Raw genomic sequence first — 13,540 nt, forward strand, 5'->3', positions numbered from 1 at the left:
GAAAGACAATTTAGAAGCTTCTTACAAAAATAAAAACACTCTTCGCATACAATCCAGCAACCGTGCTCCCTGGTATCTCCTCATATCAGCTGAAAACTTCTATCCATACAAACACCAAACGCAGGGGCACCTGGATTGCTCAGTCAGCTAAGTGTCCAACTCTTGGTTTCAACTCATATAGTTTGGGTTCGAGCTCCACATCAAGCGCTGCATTGACAGCACAGAGCCTGCTTGGGATTCTTCGTCTCTCTGCTCCTCCCTTGTTCATGCTCTGTCTCTCTCAAAGTAAGTAAATTAAAACACCCACACACCCCAAATACAGATATTTATAGCAACTCTATTCATAAGTGACAAATGTGAAAGCTACCTGCTGTCCTTCAGCAGGTAAATGAATAAGCAAACTGTAGTACATCCAGTGAATAGAATAATATTCAGTGCTAAAAATGAATGAGCTATTAAGCCATGAAAAAATATGAAGGAAACTTAAATGCATATTCCAAGTTAAAAAGATTACATACTGTATGATTCCAATTATAGGATATTCTGGAAAAGGCAACACTACAGAGACAACGGAAGCATCAGTGGTTGCCAGGAAATAGGGAGAAGGGAGGGATAAATAGGTGGAACAGAGGGGTTTTTAGGGTTGAAAAACTGTTCTGTTTTTCTAATGGATATGTCATTATGCACCATTTGTCCACATCCATTGAACGTACAATATCAAGAGTGAACTCTGATATAAACTATGGACTTTGGTTGATAATGTGTCCCTGTTGGTTCATCAACTGTAACAAATGTTCCACACATGGCAAGATGTTGATTATGGGGGAAGGAGTGCTGGCAGTTTATGGGAGCCTGTGGTTTATGAGAACTCTACTCTTTACTCAATTTTGCCATGAACCTAAAATTGCTATATAAAATAAAGTCTATTAAGTTAAACATTAAAAATCATTAGAAATAAAAGAAACTGACACTCAACCAATGTACTTACTGCAAGCCCATGTGTTCTAAGTAGAATTAACAGCAAAGAAATAGAGAAACAAGCAAAAAGAAACTAAATAACTTCAGATGAAAGTGTTATAAAGAGACCCAAAGGGATGTCTGGCTGGCTCAGTTGGTAGAGTATGTAAATCTTAATCTCGGGGTCCTGAGCTCAAGACCCACATTGGGCATGGAGCCTACTGTTTAAAAAAGAAAAAAGAAAAAAAAAAAAGACACAGAAGGGCAAGAAGTTAGATACCAAGTGGGGTAGGTAGAGACTATTTTAGTAAACTGGTTAGGTAAGGCCCTTCAAAACAGTAATGTATGAAGGGAAGACAGTATTCAGGCAGAAGAAACAAAAATGTGAAAGTCCCAATGTGAGAATAATGCTCTTAAAAACAATGCTACTCTGTCAGTCTTTGACAAATTAGTATTTAAAAATTAATGAAGACTAAGTCTGATAATTAATAAGAGCTATTAAAAAGAAATAATAAACCAAATAAAAGAATTTGAATAATTAAAGTTTTACATATATATTCTGCAAAGAGAAAATGTTTTTCTTTTTTGTTAAAGCTTATTTACTTTGAGAGAGAGAGAGTGCAAGCAAGCAAGGGAGGGGGGAGGGGCAGAGGGAGGGAGGGAGAGAGATTCCCAAGCAGGCTCCACACTGTCAGCACAGAGCTTGATTCGGGCTCAAACTCACAAACTATGAGACCAACTGAGCCACCTAGGTACACTAAACAGAAAATGTTTTTAACAAACAACCCAGTGAAGAAATGGGCAGAAGACATGAACAGACACTTCTCCAAAGAGGACATCCAGATGGCCAACAGACACATGAAACGATGCTCAGCATCCCTCCTCATCAGGGAAATACAAATCAAAACCACACTGAGATACCACCTCACGCCAGTCAGAGTGGCTAAAATGAGCAAATCAGAGAACTCTAGATGCTGGCGAGGATGTGGAGAAACGGGCACCCTCCTGCACTGTTGGTGGGAATGTAAACTGGTACAGCCCCTCTGGAAAACAGTGTGGAGGTTCCTCAGGAAACTAACAATAGAACTCCCTTATGACCCAGCAATAGCACTGCTAGGAATTTACCCAAGGGATACAGAAATGCTGAGGCATAGGAGCACATGTACCCCAATGTTCATAGCAGCACTCTCCACAATAGCTAAAACATGGAAAGAGCCTAAGTGTCCATCAACAGATGAATGGATCAAGAAGATGTGGTTTATCTATACCATGGAATACTACATGGCAATGAGAAACAATGAAATCTGGCCATGTGTAGCAACATGGATGGACCTTGAGGGTGTTATGCTGAGCGAAATAAGTCAGGCAGAGAAGGACAAATACCATATGTTTGCACGTATAGGAGGATTAGGAGGAACTTGACGGAGGAACAAGGGGGAGAAGAAGGGCGGAAATGGTGGAGGAAAGGGAGAGAGGCAAACCATGAGAGACTCTTGAATGCTGACAAAAACTGAGGACTGATGGATGTGGGGGGGAGGGGGGGATGGGCATGAAGGAGGGCACTTTGGGGATGAGCACTGAGTGTTATGTAGAAACTAATTTGACAATAAACTATTTGTAAAAATAAATAAATAAATAAATAAATAAATAAATAAATAAAGAAAGAAAATGTTTTTAAGTTTTCACAGAACATTTACCAAATTGGATTATACTTTAAATCACACACACACACAAAACTCTAATTAAAAAAAAATTTTTTTTAAATTTTATTTTAAAGGAGGCCTCACATCCAGCACAGAGTCCAATTCATGACCCTGAGATCAAAACCTGAGCTAAGATCAGAGTTAGATGCCTAATCAACTGAGCCACTCAGGTGCCCCAGTAAATTTAAAAAAATAATTTAAAAGACTATAGTTATTGATGACAATGAAAGAAAACAGAGTAAACAGAACTGTCCTAAACACCACTTGAATCAAAGAGAAAATCAAACTGGAGCTACTATTTGGAAAGTTATGAATATAAGAAAATGATTCACGTAAATTTTAGAGTGCAGCCAAAGCTTACTCAAAGGCAAATTAAGAGCATTAATGTTTTCATTAAAAAAAAAGAAGAAGAACTAACAACTTGAGTTAGAAAAAGCTCAAAAATAAGAAGTAAAACAAGAAAAGCAAAATAAGGAGAAAAGTAGAAATCAGGAAATCAGAAAACCAAGAGAATTCATCTCAAAGTTGGTTATTAAAAACAACTAAGTAGACAAACATTTGGCAAATCAAATCAAGAAAAATAACACAATCACTAAAAGGTGGAAATAAATATCACAGATTTTAATTATATTACATACATCCATATAACAAATTGGAAAGTCTTAAAAACATATAAAATGGAAAAATATACATTATCAAAACTGAGTTATGAAAAAGAATTCATCCAGATTCTACAGAAGTAACCACATAAGTTACCATATGGCCTGTATACTATCAAATTTCTGAGATTCTTTTCTACTCTTTCAAAAAATTCTATACATTTGACTAATATGAGTGGGGTTTTGGTTCCTTATCTTATGTGCCTTTAGATAACTTTGGCTATTGGCAAATTTATGATATATGCAATTATTTGTAGTTAAAAGAAGAAAAACCTAAAAAGTGTCATAAAAGTGTCATAAAAGCATTTGCTAAAATTCAAAAGCCATCCCTATTTTTGTTAAGTAGGAATGGAATAAAATAATACTATCTCTCTAAACCCAATAGTTGCCATCATCCTTAATTGTAAAAATATCAGAGACATTCTAAGAATAACAATTATGACCTCTCTTTTAGAAAATTTTTTTAAACATTTTTCACAGTTTATTTATTTTGAGGGAGAGAGGGAGAGAACACCAGCAGTAGAGGGGCAAAGAGAAAGAGAGAGAGAGAGAGAGAGGAAATAAGTTACACATTCAGCAACAGAAAAAGAATATGGCACAGCTATGCAATGAAATGTTAGGCAAACATTAAAAAATGATTTTAAGAACAAAGGGAGATGTTCAAGATTTAGGAAGATAACAAATTATAAAAAACAGGATTCCAGTTTTATAAAAGTAACTGTTCTCACACATACATATATATGTATACATGTGTGTATATGTATGTGTATGTATACATGTGTGTATACATATATTATACAGTGGCAGGAAGCATACCAAAATAGCAACAGTTTTTTGATACCCATGTATAATGGAATAAGGGATTTTAAAAAAAAACTTTATTCTTTTCAAGTATTTAATCAGGAAGGTGAAAAAAGTTGAGTAAAAATTACGATAGTTTATCAAATATCTACTTCTATTTCCACTATTACGTGTGTCAGTGTAACTTCTCCTTCTTTAATAATTTAATCTTTAGAGTACCTGAAATTGTTTAAATGCTTTCTCCACCTCTTGCTGCTCATGTTTTTATTATACAGTAATTTTGTTTTGTTCATAAGCCTATAAATTACTAAATATTCTCAAAATTAAGGATAGGAATTATAAATTTTTAAGGTGAATATACCTTAAAATACACCTTGTTCTTAGGAAATAAAAACAAGGACAATATGAAACCTTCCAGCTTTCTAGAACCTATTAAACACTTACATGAAAAAACATTACCGGGGTGCCTGGGTGGCTCAGTCAGTTAAGCATCCGACTTTGGCTCAGGTCATGATCTCACAGTTCGTGGGTTCGAGCCCCGCATCGGGCTCTGTGCTGACAGCTAGCTTAGAGCCTGGAGCCTGTTTCAGATTCTTTGTCTCCCTCTCTCACTGCGCCTCCCCTGCTCATGCTGTCAATCTCTCTCAGAAATAAATGAAAAACATTAAAAAAAATTTTTTTTAAATTACCAATAGCTTAATCAGAAAGATGTGAGGAAGAACTCAGTACAGCAAGCTAAAAGTGCTCTGCATGCATATATGTACATGCATTGCTTAAAAAGAATTTTTAAGTTTATTTATTTATTTTTGAAAGAGAGTGTGCGCACAAGCAGGGGAGGGGCAGAGAGAAGAAGAGACAGAATCCCAAGCAGGCTCTGCACCATCAATGCAGAACCTGATGGGGGGCTTGAATTCATGAACTGTGAAATCATTACCTGAGCCAAGATCAAGTCAGATGCTTAAATGACTGTGCCACCCAGGGGCTCCTGTACATACATCACTTTTAACCAAAACTAGTGAGTTCTTCCTTGCACCTCCCTCTTTGATTAGTTTCAACTGGCAAACATTGAGAAATAACTCTCATTTCCAGATAAGTAACTCATGCTACACGCACAGATGGAAATTTGAAGGATGAGGATGAACTCGGTAGAGGACAAAAGATGGGGATAAAAGGGCTTTTTGTTTGTTCTTTTTTTGTTTTTGTTTTTGCTTTCAGATGTGATGCTTGCAATAAAACCATAACAATACTGCTGCCTGAATCTCTATAATCCATTTTTATAGCAACCTCAAACTCCTAAAATTTTTTCTATGTCCATACTTCACTTCAATAGCCAAGCTATTATACACTGTTAAAGCTCTTCCTTACACCCATCATGCACATATACTAATTCCAGAAGGACAGTATGATGATGATTATTATTTTCTAAAAGTTTTAGATATTTAAGTCAACTCTACATACAACATGGGACTCAAACTCATGACCCCAAGAACAAGAGTTGCATGCTCCCCCAACTTAGGCAGCCAGGCAACCCAATACAACAATTATTAAGAGAATGTTTTTTGATAAATATGCAATGGGAAAGAGCTTAAACAGAAGGTAAAATATTATTACCTATTATGTATGAAAAGCTTTGACAATTCAATAAGGAAGTATAGATTGATATAACCTTTTAGGACAGCAATTTGGCATCAATCAAAACTTAAAAGGCACACTTAAGAATCCTTTTTATGGAAATACTTGTATACACCTGCATATGTACAAAGATACAAGTTCACTAAGGCTCCCGTTTCACTTGCTCAAAATTGAGAATACAGACTGTCCCTGTCTTCTCATGGTTCACCTTACAGTTTTTTGACTTTATGATGGTGTGAAAGTGAAGTTTCCACATTCAGTAGGAACCATATTTTGAATTTTGCTCTTTTCCTGGGCTAGCAATATGCAGTACCACACTGTCTTATGACATGAGGCAGGGGCAGGGAGCTGCAGCTCCCAGTCAGCCACGTGATCAAGAGGGTAAGCAACTGAAACACTTACAACCATTCTATTTTTCACTTTCAGGACACTATTCAATAAAGTACATTAGATATTCAACACCTTAGTATAAAACTGGCATTGTGTTAGAGGGTTCTGCCCAAATGTAGGCTAACCTAAATGTTCTCAGCTCATTTAAGGTAAGCTAGACTGAGCTATAATGTTTTGGTTTACACTGTTTTCAACTTACAGGGGGTTTGTTGAGACAAAACCCCATTGTAATTGATGAAGATCTGCACAGTATCTCTTACCCATGGTTTCTCCTTCCACAGTTTCAGCTGCCAAGGGTCTACCTAAGCCATTCACCTCACTTCATCTTATCACGTAGGCATTTTATCATTGCATCATCACAAGAAATGTTAGTAGAGTTCAAGGAGATACTTTGAGACAGAACACATTCACGTAACTTTTATTATAGCATATTGTAGTAACTGTTCTATTGTATTATCAGTTATTGTTGCTAATCTTACTGTGCCTAACTTATAAACTAAGCTTTATCACAGATATGTATACACAGGAAAAAAACATAGTATATATAAGATTCAGTCTATCCCTGGTTTCAGGAATCCACTGGAGGTCTTGGAACATATCCTCCATGGATAAGGGGGGACCACTGTAACATAAATAACCATTAATCATTAAACAAAGTACAACCATACAAGAGACTACACCATGACTGTTAAAAAGATGAAGTACAACCATATGCATTGAGATGGAAAAGACTATATAATGACCAGATCTTTTATTTTGAAAATTGGTTAAACCCACACACATAATGCTTATTACTAACTGCATAAAGAAAACTTAACAGGGGTACCTGTAGGGAATGGGACTAGAAAGTGAGGAAAGAGTAATTTTCATTTTTCTACCTCTAAATAATTGAGTTGCTTGAACCTTTTATAAAAAGCATATACCACTTTTGGAATTTAAAAATAAGGGAAAAAACACTAGTCTGTTAGGATGGTTATCTCTGAGGCTAACGTGATTTCTGTCCTGTTTCTTAATAATCTTCATTACTCTCCAAATTTTCTATGAGAAATATGCATACTTTTTAAAATCTGGAAAACATGTACTTAAAAAAACCCATATTTTACAGGCAAAACTTTTTCCCAAAAAATAATTTTTAATTTAACAGTTACGATCTCAGAAACTTGGTTCTGAGATTCCAACCTCTTCCAGAAAGCATTCTTAAACCCAAGTTTGGGAGCATAATATTTGCTACAGAAGCAATTAAATGTAAAACCTATTTTAGAATGGAATATTAACTAACTTCTATAAAGAACTTAAGTACTACATTCACAAAGTACTTAACCTGAATTATCTCATTTACTTTAAATAGCCCCATGAAATTTGTATTATATTGTTATTACTATCAATCCCCATTTTACAGATGAAGAAAACCAAATCTTGAAAAGAGTACCCAGGGTCAAGCAGCCAGGATTCAAAACCAGGTCTCCAGCACCCAACCGTCTGAGACAAATGAAATGATAAGTGCTAACGTACCTCAGAGATAATAATAGACTAGTACTCTGAAATCCTTCAGGAATGTTCGGAATGACTATTCTTAAACAGGTTAGTGATCCTAAAATGAAGAAGCAGTGAAACTTCTGATCACAGAAGAAAACAATCAGTACTTCTTCAAAGCCAAGCAGGCGATTTTTCCTTCTCCTTCTGCTTCTACCAAGGTACCAGAAGGATACATGGGACAACTCAGATTTGTAAGCAACTTACCAGGCCTCTGACTAGCCTTGAATTAGCCCTCTAACTAACTGGAAGGGCTTTTGAAACAAACTGATCAGAATCCCAATGGCTTAAAGCATTCAACAAAGCCCAGTTTCAAGTTTTAATCAAAAGGAGAAATTACAAAAAGCCAAAAGAAACATTATACTTGAATATTAGAATTATCAATATTGACAGGAGAAACATAAGGATTTAAAAGTACCTACTTATTTTACTTTTATCTATTTGAACAAGTTCTCTTTTTTTATCCTGAGCTACCTGAACAATTCTAAGTTTTTGCTTTAAAAAATGTATAATTAAAAAGAAATATACACAACTATTAATCATGTCTACTTGGAAACCTGCCTATCATAAAGATTAGAAAACCATAAGAACCCCGATTCATTTGTTTAGTAGATACACCTCAAATACAAACTTACCATTACTTTACAATTGGGGGTTTGCAAGGTTAGTATTAAATGTCACAAAGTACTCTCTTTTTGAATAATGTAAACCAGGAATCAAGACCCTAAGGTTAGAGGAATATCCAGGAATTCTTCCTTGGTAAAAGTTATCTGCTTATAGGGGTGCCTGGGTGGCTTAGTCAGTTGAGCGTTGGACTTCGGCCCAGGTCACAATCTCACAGTTTCTGAGTTCGTGCCCGGCAGCAGGCTCTGTGCTGACAGCTTAGAGCCTGGAGCCCGCTTCAGATTCTGTGTCTTCCTCTCTCTCTGCCCCACTCCAGCTCACACTCTGTGCCTTTCTCTCTCTCTCTCCTTAAATAAACATGAAAAAAGTATCTGCTTATAGAAACTGGCAGAGAAGCTGACATTAACAGAACAAATTACACACTCAATCATTTTTATACCTGCAACAAGACCTCTCAATTAACTTAGGGACAACTGACATCAAATGATAACAGTATTAAGACTCAGTACTGATACTTAAGTGAAAATGGAGTATTTAATGAAAACAAAATTCACTGAATTTAGATCAACCACTCTCACCAAAACCTGGAAGTAGGCTTAAGACCTACATATATTACATGTCAAAAAACATTTTAAGGTTCATTTTTCTTAATGTAAATCAGCATCCTTGTATAATTAATAGCTAGAAAGATTTAAAAGCCAAGGATGAAAGAATTGCCTTAAATCAACACCCTTAATAGGAGAACATGAACAAAACTTTACATTTATATGTGTGTATACAATATATGTGTGTGTGTATACACACATAAAAAACATTTAGAAGTTAGTATGAGTGTGTTTTACAAATGTCACAGAGCTTCTGGCAGAGGTGACAAGTTGTAACCTGCTTTAAAAATTACTATTCACTGCCTTCATCCCAATCTAATTTTGTTACTTTTGGGATAACCCTACAAAACTAAAACCCCCCAAGCAAATTCTTGTACATTTCAATATCCTGCCTACTTATAAGAGCGGAAGAGTCAAACAGAGCAGGGGAAAAAACGTGACGTGCACAACCTTGATCCAAAACACAGCTCTTGTAGTCTAATTTTAGGCCTAACCATTTTGATTGTCTTTTACAGAGGTTAAAAAGAAAACAAACAACTACAGATTAATTTTAAAGGAGAAGTGAAACAACCGTATCAATGGAAGTTGGCATGATTTATCAAGGAGGAAACAAATCAGTGAGCTCACAACTGCCTAGACTATTCCAATTAAAATGAAGATACAAGGAGGCTACAGCCCCACACCAACCGACAACAGAAATTACTTTTCATACTTTTAATTCGAGGATGACTTTAAAGAATTACTCAAAAGGCTGAGTCCACGAAGACTCTGCAGCAATGTCGTAAGTGTCTTGTTTTAAAGAAAGCCAAACATGGTGAAAAGCCAACCTTCACCTAAATTACCTAAGAAACAAATATTCACCTCCTGGCTGAAGATCAAACAAGAATCAGAAGAAGATCCAAAAGTTCGGTTGTTAGGTGAGGCCCTCAAACTCTCGGTAAACTATACGTTTCTACTAATACGGAATATGGAAGAGATTACACATTGTAGTTTAGAAAAGAGTAAAGGGGCTAAAGACCACATGCCTAAGCAATGAAACTATGATGACCAGAGAGGTAGCAAGGAGGGGCTGGGGCTCAGCAAGGAAAAATCGAGGACTAAAACCCGAGACGTTAGGTCGAGCACTAAAGTAAGCTGAGAACCGGAGGAAGCTGAAAGGCTAGGGAAGGGAGACCGAGAGTGGGCAGAGTCTGTGGCGCGACACGGCCCTGGGCAGGGCTGGGTCCAGGAAGAGTTAGACTTCGCCAGCCCATCAAGCTTCCCATTTCGGGCTGAAGCCGAAGAAAACAGCTCTACGGAGCAGACAATGAGCCACCGCCCCGGGAGCCGCGGTTCCAGGCACGCAGGTGGCGGCTGCCCCGGCGCTGCTCCGGGCAGGTAGGCTGCCGCGGGCCGCTGGCGCCGGCCAGGCCGCGAGAAGGAAGGAGGAAGAGAGCGACGGCCCGCGTCCCGGCCCGCCTGCACACTTACCCCAGGCGAGGAATGGTCCCCGCCCCAGCGAGGCGCCTCGGTCCGAGCTCCCGGCGGGCTCTGGAGCCGCCGCGGACCAGCGCGCGGCGCGGGGCAGGCGGAGAAGGAGGGGGAAGCGGGGCGGAAGGACGAGCCGCGCTGAAACGCAGCCGCTGCTACCGCTAGGCCGAGCGGCAGCCGAGCCCCGCGGGCGCCGCGAGGGGAGGGCAGGGAGCCTTCGGCAATGGCGACGGCCCGGGCCAGAGGGGAAGCGGAACAACCGCCGCCGCTGCGCGTGGCCACAACCCGGGGGGAGGGCGACGGCGGGGAGCGGGCAGGGGCGGGGCCAGAACACCGCCCCTCGCCGGCCCAAGCACCGAGCTCTACAGGGCGGATACCGGCACCACCTCCCGCCGAGCTCGCTCGCGCGGGGGCTGCTGGGAGTCGTAGTTTGGAGACGTGCAATCGGCTTTTCTTGCCTCTCTTTCTTTTATTGGGACGGGGCTTGGGGAGGGAGTATTCTTTAAACTGAGAAGTAGAGCCAGCCCCTCGCTTAATTTAGCATGGTCTCCAGCCAGGTCTTTGCCAACCAAAGACACTGACACTGCTATTACATAAACCTGCTCCAGAACATTTGTTTCTGGGAACTCATCCATTACCCATTTGCATTTTACTTACAAACTCTTACTATGTTTTGCTGCTAAATTGAGTCCCACCTCCTTGAAATCAAGGCCTTCATGTTTTATACACACTGGAGTTCATCAATGTATTTACTAACTCTCCAAACATTTGAGCATCTAAAATGTTATCAGACATTTGGTTATCAGGAACACAAGGGTGAACATGAATCATTTTGCCTTTGAGGAGCTTACAAATATGCAAACAAGATATTAAACTAGTGATATCTGGTATGAGACAACTGGGGAGATTACTTTGGATCGGGTGGCCAGAGAAAGCATCTTTAAGGAGGGGGCATTTAAACTGAGAACAGGAGAGCCATGAGAAGCTCCTAGAAGAAAGCATCACAGGCAGGAGGAAGAAAAGGACTTGCTATGGTCAGTCATTTAGACCTGTGTAGCTTTTGCTTAGAGCAAGAAGAATAATGTACTGGGAAAAAAACAGTAGAGTGGACAAGAGTCAGGTCAAAAAGAATCTTGAATACCATACTAAGGAATCTGGATTTATTCCAAGAAGCTACTAAAGAGCAGGGAAGTGATTTTATCTGGCTTATACTTTCAGATCACTAGATTTCTATGCGGAGAATGGAGTATACAGATGCAAGAATAGAAGGGAAATAAACTAGAAAGGCTGCAATCATGACTGATAATAAGGAGAAATCAGAAATGGAAAAAAGGTAGCTAGACTCGGCTTATCTATACGTGTAGAATACAAACTGACAGAGAAAGTAATCAAAGACCAATATGGCACACTATTATCAGATAACCTGAAAAACAGTCCCATTATTAAACACACTGAAATGCTGGATAAAATAGGACATCCTTTTGAAGTCATAACTAAGCTTTCAAGAAAGAGAGAGGAATACCTCTAATAGTCTTCCAAACTCCACACTAAACCCAAAAAGAGAGCAAGAAATCTAAGTAGTAAGCAGGACAGTAAAGCTATAGTTGTGTTGAAGGTATATACTGATCTCAGAAAACTTTTTCTTTTCTTTTTTTTTTTTCCAATGGCTGAACAGAAGAGCAAAGACAAGGCCTTGGGCTGTACAAGGAGTTGGGACAGTGATCCTGCATAAGGCTGGGAAACTCAAAAGGCTATGCCCTCCAAGAACAGACTGGGGATAAAAACAAAATATCCCCTGTACCAGCCAGGGAGACAAGCAGACAGCAGTATGTTTGTCTGGACTTGGAATGGAAGGGGAAACAATTTCCCTTTAGAATTCATAACCACAAACTTTCCCTCACATGGGTTTGAAAGTTCAAACTGATATTACCTATACAGTCCAGGAAACTTTCAGGACAAGTGGTCCCGCTAGTAGTCCTCAAAGGCCTGGAAGAAACAATTACAAATCCTCACCACACAGGTTCACTCTCAATCCAGGACTGAAAGAATTTCCAAAGATAAACAGTATTTCAAAAGTTAAATATGAGCACCCAAAATATAATTGCAATATACCTGAGAAAATAGGGCACCATGAATGAATCAGCGGAAACTATGAACAAAATAATGAAGTCTGAACTTTAGAGAGAGGGGATTACTGGTTACAGAATAGAAAAAGAGTTTATTAAAATGATTAAGCAAAATAATACAGGAGCAAGAAACAAGATACTATTTTTTTAATGTTTATTTTTGAGAGAGAGCGTGAAAGAGGGAGAGGGACAGAGAGAGAAGGGGATAAAGGATTCAAAGTGGGCTCTACGCTCACAGCAGCAAGCCCGATGCTGAGCTTGAACACATGAACCATGAGATTAAGACCTGAAGTCTGACACTCAACTGACTGAGCTACTCAGGTGCCCTAAAACAAGATACTATCTTTAAACTGGATCATAGATCTAAAGAAATTACCGAGAATAGCCCAGAGGCAAAGGAATATGAAAGATTGAGAGACATGGGGATAGATTATGAAGGTCTATCATATGCTTAGCAAGAACTCTGAGAGAAGAGAGAAAATAAAAGCAGTATATAATGAGATAATAGCTAGGAATTTTCCAGAACTGAATGCAGATAGATCCTTCAGATTCAGGAAGCAAAGTGAAGCCCAACCAGGATAAAGAAAAGAAACCTTTTCAAACACATCAATATGAAAATGAAGAATTCCCTCCCCCCAAATAAAAGCAACCAGAAAGAAAAGACCTACCCTACAAAGAAATAACTATTAAATTTCTAAAGATTTCTCAACTGCAACAATGGGTACCAGTTGTAATAGCATTGTATAGCGACAATGATAGCTATACTTGTGAGCATAGTATAAAATATAGACTTGTGGAATCACTATGTTGTACCCCTGAAACTTATTGTAACATTGTGTGTCAACTATACTTCAATTAAAAAAAAAGAGAGCGAGGGGCGCCTGGGTGGCTTAGTCGGTTAAGCGTTCGACTTTCGCTTAGGTCATGATCTCGCGGTTCGTGGGTTCGAGCCCCGCGTCGGGCTCTGTGCTGACTGCCAGCTCAGAGCCTGGAGCCTGTTTCAGTCTGTGACTCCCTCTCTCTCTGACCCTCCCCTGCTC

The 13,540-nt window shown here is 38.9% G+C and overlaps 1 protein-coding gene across 2 annotated transcripts in view; it reads right to left on the reverse strand.

Annotated features, from left to right (window-relative positions):
- The window catches only part of PAK2 (p21 (RAC1) activated kinase 2), a 131,285-nt gene that overhangs the window by 81,448 nt on the left and 36,297 nt on the right, over positions 1 to 13,540 (reverse strand). The window contains exon 1 of one of the 2 annotated variants that reach the window (XM_039250885.1): positions 10,375 to 10,656. The exons of the other annotated variant lie outside the window; for it this stretch is intronic. The gene's annotated coding sequence lies outside the window, so the exon portion shown is untranslated. Of the gene's footprint in view, positions 1 to 10,374; positions 10,657 to 13,540 lie in introns of those variants that run through there. 2 annotated transcript variants of the gene reach the window in all.

The sequence above is a fragment of the Hyaena hyaena genome, unplaced genomic scaffold (genome assembly GCF_003009895.1).
Source record: "Hyaena hyaena isolate Hyena2069 unplaced genomic scaffold, ASM300989v1 scaffold_382, whole genome shotgun sequence".
Lineage (NCBI taxonomy): Eukaryota > Metazoa > Chordata > Mammalia > Carnivora > Hyaenidae > Hyaena > Hyaena hyaena.